General features: G+C 44.5%; 1 pseudogene; it reads right to left on the bottom strand.

The window, feature by feature from the left end:
- Nucleotides 1-1,344: 1,344 nt before the first annotated feature.
- On the bottom strand, nucleotides 1,345-8,939 carry LOC122941926 (annotated as a pseudogene).
- Nucleotides 8,940-9,665: the final 726 nt, after the last annotated feature.

Raw genomic sequence — 9,665 nt, 5'->3', positions numbered from 1 at the left:
TCAGTATAATTCAGTAGATACAGGTCAGGCAGAGACATCCTGCATTATAAATCAGTATAATTCAGTAGATACAGGTCAGGCAGAGACATACAGCACTATAAATCAGTATAATTCAGTAGATACAGGTCAGGCAGAGACATACAGCATTATAAATCAGTATAATTCAGTAGATACAGGTCAGGCAGAGAATTTATAAATTAGCACAATTCAGTAGATACAAGTCAGGCAGAAACACACAGCATTATTAAAATACTGTATTATAAATCAGTATAATTCAGTAGATACAGGTCAGGCAGAGACACACTGCAATATAAATCAGAATAATCTGAAATGTCATGGTAGCACAGTGATGTACTTTTGTCTTGCTTCCGTGAATTGGACTTTTTAGGAGACTTTTTATATGGACTTTTTATATGCTTTGACTACGACATTTGCATATTTATGTGTGGAATAAAGAAGACAAATTTAATAATATTTAGAGTGCTCTGCTACTGATTAGAGTCAGAATTTAGCACAAGCTACAGAAATCAATGAACCCTTCCATGTTAAGTGTTAACAGTTCAGGCTGGCGGAGGTATACTAATGGTGAGGGAAATGTTTTCTTGGCATGCCCTGAGTACTTTGATACATATGGATGGGCATTTTGACAGTTTGGCTAAACTTTATGACAGCCGTTTACCCAATAGCATAGGAAAACTTTCAGTAGGACAGTGCACCATGAGATGAGGACTGTTTTGTCATGGATTGATTCCAGAAACTTGATAGTGTGTTTTCCTTGCATCCCTGGCCTTTATAGTCCCCAGATCTTAATCCTATAGGACATTTCTGGGATGGGATATAATGGACAGTTCAGACGATATCAGTGCTTCCATCTATTATCCTGTCCACATGGGCCAATATTCCTGCAAAATGATTTCAACACCTCGTGGAATCTGTGTAGTGATAAACTGCTGCGGTTCTGAAGCTGAAGGAGATCCAAACCTCTATTAGATTAGCGTCTCTAACAAAATGTTCATTCAGTGTATAGTCATGTGAAATATTGTATGCACGTGATTAATTTACAATTGTGTTATAACATTACAGACATTTCTTAATCATCTAATGATCCAAACTGCTTTATTTTTATTGTAAATACTTCCAACTGTAAGTTTATTGATGTTTAAGGATATGCTACTTGTGGATAAAGCATATCCTACATTTAGAACATTATTATTGCTTCCCCCCTGTGTGAATTCTCCGATTTCAAGATTTGTTTTAGATAAAAACACTTTCCACATTCTGAACATGAATATAGCTTCTCCCCTGTGTGAATTCTCTGATGTATAACAAGTCCTGGTTTAAAAGCTATAACTTTTTAAAGGCTGAATATAAAAATGGCTTCTCCCTTGTGTGAACTGCTTGATGTTTAACAAGATTTAATTTACTGCTATATCGTTTCCCACATTCTGAACATGAATATGGCTTCTCCCCATGTGAATTCTCTGATGTTTAACAAGACTTGATTTCTGTTTAAAACATTTCCCACATTCTGAACATGAATATGGCTTTTCTCCTGTGTGAATTCTCTGATGTATAACAAGATCTGATTTCTGGATAAAACATTTCTCACATTCTGAACATGAAAATGGCTTCTCCCCTCTGTGAATTCTGTCATGTGTAATAATACTTGATTTATTGCGAAACAATTTCCCGCATTCTGAACATGAAAATGGCTTCTCCCCTGTGTGACTTCTCTGATGTCTAACAAGATCTGATTTCTCTTTGAAACATTTCCCACATTCTGAACATGAAAATGGCTTCTCCCCTGTGTGAGTTCTCTGATGTTTAACAAGATCTGATTTCGCTTTAAAACATTTTCCACATTCTGAACATAAAAATGGCTTCTCCCCTGTGTGACTTCTCTGATGTCTAACAAGACATGATTTATCCACAAAACATTTCCCACATTCTGAACATGAAAATGGCCTCTCTCCTCTATGAGATCTCTGATGTCTAATAAGATATGATTTAAAGCTGTAACATTTCCCACATTCTGAGCATGTGTGAGCTGTTGAATGTTCACTCCTTCTGTGTTCTTTGTTTTCATTAACAGTTTGTGATGAATCAAAAGGCAGGACGCAAAGATCAGATGATTGACTGTTGTTTTGCAAGGCTGAGGGTAATTTTGGGATAGTGACACATGCTTTATAAGTATCTTGTATCATGGTATGATCATTTGCTTTTAGATCTTTAGGTATCATAAGTCTCTTTGAGCTCTTGATATATTCATCTGCAAAAAAAAAAAAACCTGTATTGTCTTTTAATAACAATTTTAACATTATATATATCTATAAAGGTTAGGTATTTTATTAGCCAGTAGAAAATGTTTTATCATGTTCACCGAGATAAACAAAATAAGAGTCTTCCAAGTATGATACCTGTTAAAGGCTAAAAAATAAAAGCTATGATGTTATATAGCAAGATTTCAAAACCACGTAGGTCTCTTGATGAGGCATAGTGATACCTGATGAAGTTATGATTCCTGAAAGACTCTTAATTTGAATCTCTTAATGAGCCTGATAAAACATTCAAAATATATTGATATTTTGTAACATTTCTATATTAGATTTTCATACAAATGACATTGAACATGGTAAAATTCAATTCTTGAATGACTAAGACAGTGGTTTGTATAACAGATCACACCAGATCTAACAGTAGACCTCAGGTCAAGGACCAGTAGATCATGATGTTAGACCTTCAATCTGTTCTCTTGTAGTTTTCCACTTCTTTCTTGATGCCAGCATCTTTATAAGTTCATGTTTCTGTGTGTCTATCACCGATCCTTTTTAGTTAAATGGTCAGTAGAAAGGGACCTGTTAGTCACTGCTATTAGGTGGTATCTGTCTCACACACTCCCTTGCAGCTACATGCACTTTAGCAAAAAGGGGAGAAGTAGTATAGTCATGTATAATGAAGTCATAGCTATGAGCTGGAGTAGATTTACATTATAATTTTGCTTATGGCAGAGGCTTAGACTGTGATGAGGGGGTAGCGCTTCCCTTGACCTAGCTGGCTGTGTTGTGCCGGAAGCCAGGAGCGAGGGTAAGCCTAGTAGTGGGCAAAAATAGACGAGGAGAGCAGAGTAGTGTCCAAAAAAACTTTTAATTCCTCTCAGAGAGCAAGGATACAGAAAGCCTGGGAAATCTCTACGTACGAGCCAGGGACAAAATGGTCATGGACCCAGGACAATTGCTGCACCTGCAATCCCTGACGTTTAGGGGAGGTGCTGGTGAACTCACCTGGCTTGAGGAACCCGTAAAACCCAAGGTACATGGCTGCATTAATAACTAAACTAGGAGAGTGCCCAAAAGGATGTCCATCCAGCGCGGACGACAGTCTCCTAAACATGTCGCCAGAGAAAGGCTGCCTACGGGCGGGAGGGGCTTCCCTGCACTTCTGGATCCCCCTAAGGGCCGCTTTGACTGCCTGCACTGAAAAAAATGGAACCTGAATAACTATATGTGATCGAAACGTAGTACGACCGGTGCCTACGAGAAGGCTTGAGTCGGTCTGGGTAACGTACCTGGGCTTAGAGGCTACTACCTGTACTGATGTCTTGGGTCACCTGACCTTGGTCCAAATGTCGTACAAGTGAACGGTCAGGACACATTCCTGAGAGGACAAATCCATAAAGTTCGGAAGGGAAAGAGGACATAACTGGGGAGGATGACAGGCCTGGGTGAACCAGGAGACAGAGGTAGGTGTGAGCCTGGGCAAACCAGGAGACAGAGGTAGGAGTGAGCCTGGGTGAACCAGGAGACAGAGGTAGGAGTGAGCCTGGGCGAACCAGGAGACAGAGGTAGGAGTGAGCCTGGGCGAACCAGGAGACAGAGGTAGGAGTGAGCCTGGGCGAACCAGGAGACAGAGGTAGGAGTGAGCCTGGGCGAACCAGGAGACAGAGGTAGGAGTGAGCCTGGGCGAACCAGGAGACAGAGGTAGGAGTGAGCCTGGGCGAACCAGGAGACAGAGGTAGGTGCGAGCCTGGGCAATCCAGGAGGCAGAGGTAGGTGTGAGCCTGGGTGAACCAGGAGACAGAGGTGGGTGCGAGCCTGGGCGATCCAGGAGGCAGAGGTAGGTATGAGCCTGGGCGAACCAGGAGGCAGAGGTAGGTATGAGCCTGGGCGAACCAGGAGGCAGAGGTAGGTGTGAGCCTGGGCGAACCAGGAGACAGAGGTAGTTGCGAGCCTGGGCGATCCAGGAGGTAGAGGTAGATTAGAGCCTGGGGGAACCAGTAGAGCAGGGAGACAACAGCATATAACGTGAAAGCACATACATATATCATGTGGCCCTGTCGCCACCATAGGACAGATGACTGCAGTGAGTGTTTAGTGACCACTGGTCGCGCATGGCGTGTGATAACGACCTAGCCTACTCGTGGTGATACCCCCAGCTCTCTTTGGCCGCCGCACGGAAACTAGCTCCCTTCCAGCCCAGTGGGGGCCCGGGAGCCCTCCCCCTATATGAGGGAACCGAGGATGACTTTGTCTTCCTCCCATCTGGCGCTGCGTGGCACGGCGGGAGCGCGTATTAGATGGCTGGTTGTTGGATAATCCTGCTGAGGGTTTTTTTTTTTTTTTTTGGGCTGTTTGTAGACATGGGCCGTTGTTGCCCAGGGGCTAGATACCCCTATTTACTTCGTATATGGCCTGTTTTGACGTGCGTTCCACCTTGGAACGCACCGCCATCTAGCCCCGGAAGTAGATGGTTTGTGATGGAAATGTGCAGGGGGGTGACCGGGTGGACGGGGCCCACCCGTCCTGAGTAGTAAGTGGGGCGGGCGAACCGGGTGTAGGGCAATAGTCAGCATGTGTTTCACTCCAAAAACCTCACTGATCCGGACCCCGGAGGTTTGGAACATGGGGCCCGGGCCAGAGGCTTTTGTAACCTAGTGGGGACAGAATTTACCTATACTGGCGCCGCCAGGTTGATTAAGTCCGCCGGGCCTGAGTGAAGATTCCAGCGTGCGCTCCACTCTGGAACGCACGCCGAATAGGTGACCAGGAGCCCAGGGCCGGCGGAGGATTTCCGACATGCGCTCCATGCTGGAACGCACGCCGGGCTGCAACGGCGCCCAAGCAAAAGACGGGACGGGGGAGGCCCTGTGGAGGGGGTAACCCGCAGGCCGGACCCGGACCCTGCCCCCCTTGCTGCCTCAGGAGGGAGGTGAAAATTGCTTGGACCAGGGATGTATATCGGCGTGCGTTCCACGCTGGAACGCATGCTAACCCAGAGAGCCAGAAGTGTGTGACCGCCGCTGGAGGAGCCCTTGTGGAGCAGGGAGCCTCATCGCAGGTTATTTACCTCTCCTGAAGACGTGAACGACGGTGTATGGAAAACGAAACAAAGCAGACGAAGCAACTCACGACGTGTACGGTTGCAGTACCAGAGCAAGCGACTCCTTATCCAGGTATGAACAGAAGCACCCTGAGGAGCTGGGGGCTGGAGCTTAAGAAGGTAAGATGCCCCTCCCACAAATTCAGGCTGACTGTTCAGCCTTCCACTAGTTTGTCAATTTTTTATAAACCTGTTGGGCCAGGATATCTTAATATCTTTATTGACAGGCACCCTGGATATAACATTCAGTAGTGGACTTTGTAACTGTTCAGCAAGCTCTGATGTTGGCTCTGCCATTACAATCCTCTGAGATCTGCTCAATGAACAGGTGACAAACCCAGCTTTCTGAAGAACACTGTGAATCGTCATATGGTGTTGCCCATTGTGCTCATAAGGTATATTAGAAAATAACTATTCTGAATGTTTTCTAATTGTGCATAATCAATTTGGTGTGGCCTAGACAGTGGTATGTATTCTAAGGAATCCCCTGATCTTCACCCTCAACTCACACACGGTTGTATGGGCTTTGCTCCAGGAAGATTGCCAGGTTGCATTTATTGATAAATCATGGGTTGGTGACAGTAGTGCTCATGTATTGGTAGTCTAGTCAGGAATGGAGGCAAGGGCCATCATAAGGAGAATGGTTGGTATGAAACAGGCTAGAGGATAAGATAGGAGCATAGTTAGAAACGTATCCAGGGATCAGAGCCAAGCGAAGTACAATGGGTACCAGGCAGACAATCTGAAGAATGAAGCAGGAGCACTGTCATGATTCAGCACATAGCTGTCAAAAATGGAACCAAACAGATCTTTTGACTATAATAGGATCCATTCAATTTCTGTCCTGTAAAACAATATTTTTAGTGGAGAAAAAGCCCTGCATGAAGGACTTTTCTCTCCACTGTATTTGATGAAATCTGTGACACAGGCTACAAACAGAGCCTCCAACACAGATGTGAACATGCCCTTAGTAGAGTATTGCACTGTTCTGGCAGCAACCTTTGATCGTCCATGAATCCTTGACTGTTTTAAAATGTATCTTTTAGGTGATTGGATTTATTGTGTCAGTTTTTGTCATCTTATGCTTTCATATGGAACATTTTAATGTTTTACAGATTAAAAGGGATGTTTAATATGGATTTGGCTTTGCCTCTATAGTTGAATTCAAATAGGAACTGCACATGGTTGTCCAGCAGGTAAATCTGCAGTGGTTGGGTTTGTGATGGCCCCAATGCTACTCTGTGTCCTCTGAACACTGTCCAAATGTTACCATATGTTGATGCTCTCCGTAAGAGACGGTAAAGCGTGGTGAACCCCAATGGGAAATAAGTCCGGAGAGTCAGGGTCTGCAGTAAACTAGGAGAAATGAGTATTTGTGGTTTGCGTTTTAATAAAATTTGACGTTACTGCCTCATGAAATACCTAACATAGAAAACACTAAATGCTTTATTTGGTTATCTACAATAAAATAGGGGAAAGGAATTCTGACCCGGTGGACCGGGTGTACTAGGCAGGATGCAGGCAGGAATGGCAGCACGTCCCTTCAAGGTGAATGTATTCCTGAGGGAGTTGAGACATATGTATGTCTCAACAAATTAGTGCTGTCTCTTTCCCCCTGACAGAATTTATTCCAGCACAGGCTCCCACTGCTTTATTTAATAGCACAATTGTGGGTGCACCTACAGCCGGTGCTGTGCCATGTTAGAGTAAAATGGAAGGAGGACTGTATAAGTGATGATGAATGTCAGTTATGGTAGGTAAGTATATGTGGATGGGTATCTTTGTGGTAAGTTGCACATCGGTATGTTTGCGGAATTTAACAAAGAACCTGACCAGTGGCGTAACTAAAAATGACTGGGCCCCACAGCACAATTTAGAACGAAACCCTCTCTGGGAAGCCACTCTGTCCATTTCCTACAGTGTCACTGTATATAATGTCATTGTATAATACTGTAGAGGGGGCCCTAAGAATAAAATCTATTAGTCCTCCTCCTAAGTAGGCCCCTTTTGAGTTCAGGCCCCAAAGCAGTCGCTTCCTTTGCAGCTACGCCCCTGAACCGGACCCAAACACATAATACCTAACATATAGGTTGCTGACTAGTCATATGACCATACAATGCTAGCGGGGGATCCTGTTAGATTCTCTGCATCCCCAGTTGTGCTGAGAGTCAGTTATGCAATTAAACTTTGGGGTGCCTGAGCATATGAAGCGCAATTGGGTATTTGCAAAATGGAGGAGAATTTATATTGCATTCTCAATTTAGCTGTCATGAATTAGCGGGTGTGAACCCACTGTGCCATGTGTCCTACCTCCTCTAAGGGCATTGTCTAAGTGAACCCCTTAATCTTCACAGTACTCCTGATGGTAGGTATAGACTTTCATAAGGGGAACACCAGGTCGCTACCTCTTGAGGAGGATTGGCACAGAAGGCAGCTGGTCCAGGCAGACCAGGGGGTACCTGAGTACAGAAATAGTCAGCAGGCTGAGTCGTAACCAGGAGCAACAGTGCAGGACTAAATGATGAAACAGAGGCAAAGTCAAACAGGCAATAGGTCAGGGCAGGTGGAACAGGTCAGGCAAAAAAGCAGGCAGGAATCAAACAGGTAGCGGAGTCCAGAAACACAAGCATGAGTCAGGTACACAAGTAGCGATAACAGCAACCTAGCAGGACACAAGGACCATGACGCTGAGGCATCTGGGAAGGGGGCTGAGCCTCATATATGTGCAGGAGGGCTAGGATTGGTCAGCAAGGTCACATGATCTAACCCATAAAGCACAGGAAGTGATGAGCGCCCAGAGCCCAGGACTGCAGCAGTGAATGGAGAAACACTGGCAGCAGATCACTGCTGAAACGGCGCCCAGGACTGCGGCGGTAAGCAAGGGAACATCGGCACACAGCAGCCGCTGTTACAAACACACCCCAAAACTGGTTATATCAAACTGCAATTTCAGCCCAGAAGCATGGATGAATGGACATACTTTTATATATCAACTAAATACATTATATCTGCTTATAAAAAATGTCAAATCAGAGTTTATTTATTTATTTAGTGGTTACTACTCACCTGGGTGGTTATCTGTAGGACTGTCCTCTATACTCTGCTCATCACCCCTCACATATGTCTCTGTAGGATTAATATTGTTAAGATCTTTGCCTGGATTCACAATCTGTGAAACAAATATTATAGAAGTCATCAGACGGAAGTCGTGTGGAAGAATTTATATGACCAGAGAAGATCAGTAACTAGAATGATGACCAAAATGACCAGAGAACAGGACTTATCTGAACCAAATATCTGCAGGTCTCCTATGCAAATCCAACCAACAGTCTCAATAGCCGGAAAACTGTGAGAAGATCCAGACAACATGTAATGTCTATGGTCAGTGGTAATCCTGCCATCTCCACCTTTCTCATTATACAAGGATAAAACAAGACTGAACACAAGATCTTCACAGCCTTCTACAGATCATAGGAAACATTTCATAAGACATTATCTCCATCTACCTGATCATCCTGTGGGACATTGTGATGTTCTTCTGAACCATCCTGAGGAAAAAGAGGACTGGGACATCTCTCCGGTGTTCTTCTCTCTTCCTTAACTGTTGGAAACACATCCAGTGACTGAGTTCATTCCTTACATACAGATAATGAGAGGACGTGTGAATTTAGTCATGTCTATTACCTGGTGATATGAGAGGCCGGTGATCCTCCATCATGACGTCCTTGTACAGATCTTTGTGCCCTTCTAAATACTCCCACTCCTCCATGGAGAAATAGACAGTGACATCCTGACACCTTATAGGAACCTGACAACACAATGATACAGTCATCACCCAGATCCCTTCATAGTGTTCCTGTGTAATGTCCCAGCATTCCTAGAAGTGTCACCTCTCCAGTCAGCAGCTCAATCATCTTGTTGGTGAGCTCTAGGATCTTCTCTCTGTTGGTTTCCTCATGTATCAGGGGAGGCCCCATGATTGGGCTCAGGGTTCTTCCCCGTCCTTCAGACACGGGGGCCTGATAGCGCTCACTAGAGGTCTTCTTCACCACTGTGTAGTCCTGGTTATGGAGAGACACAGTAATAAATATCACTCCATACATCTCCAGAGTCCCTCACCTCTCCAGTCATGTCCATCTGTTAGTAACATAGATAAGATGATGTAATGTGACATCATCAGAATCTCTCACCTCTCCAGTAAGCCGGAAGAGGATCTCTAGGGTGAGGCTTATTATACTCTCCGCCATCTTGTCCCTGTCCATCCTTGACTGGTCAATCAGGAGAAGGAT

Source organism: Bufo gargarizans, chromosome 6 (assembly GCF_014858855.1).
Source record: "Bufo gargarizans isolate SCDJY-AF-19 chromosome 6, ASM1485885v1, whole genome shotgun sequence".
Lineage (NCBI taxonomy): Eukaryota > Metazoa > Chordata > Amphibia > Anura > Bufonidae > Bufo > Bufo gargarizans.
This window is presented reverse-complemented; position numbering and strand designations above follow the sequence as displayed.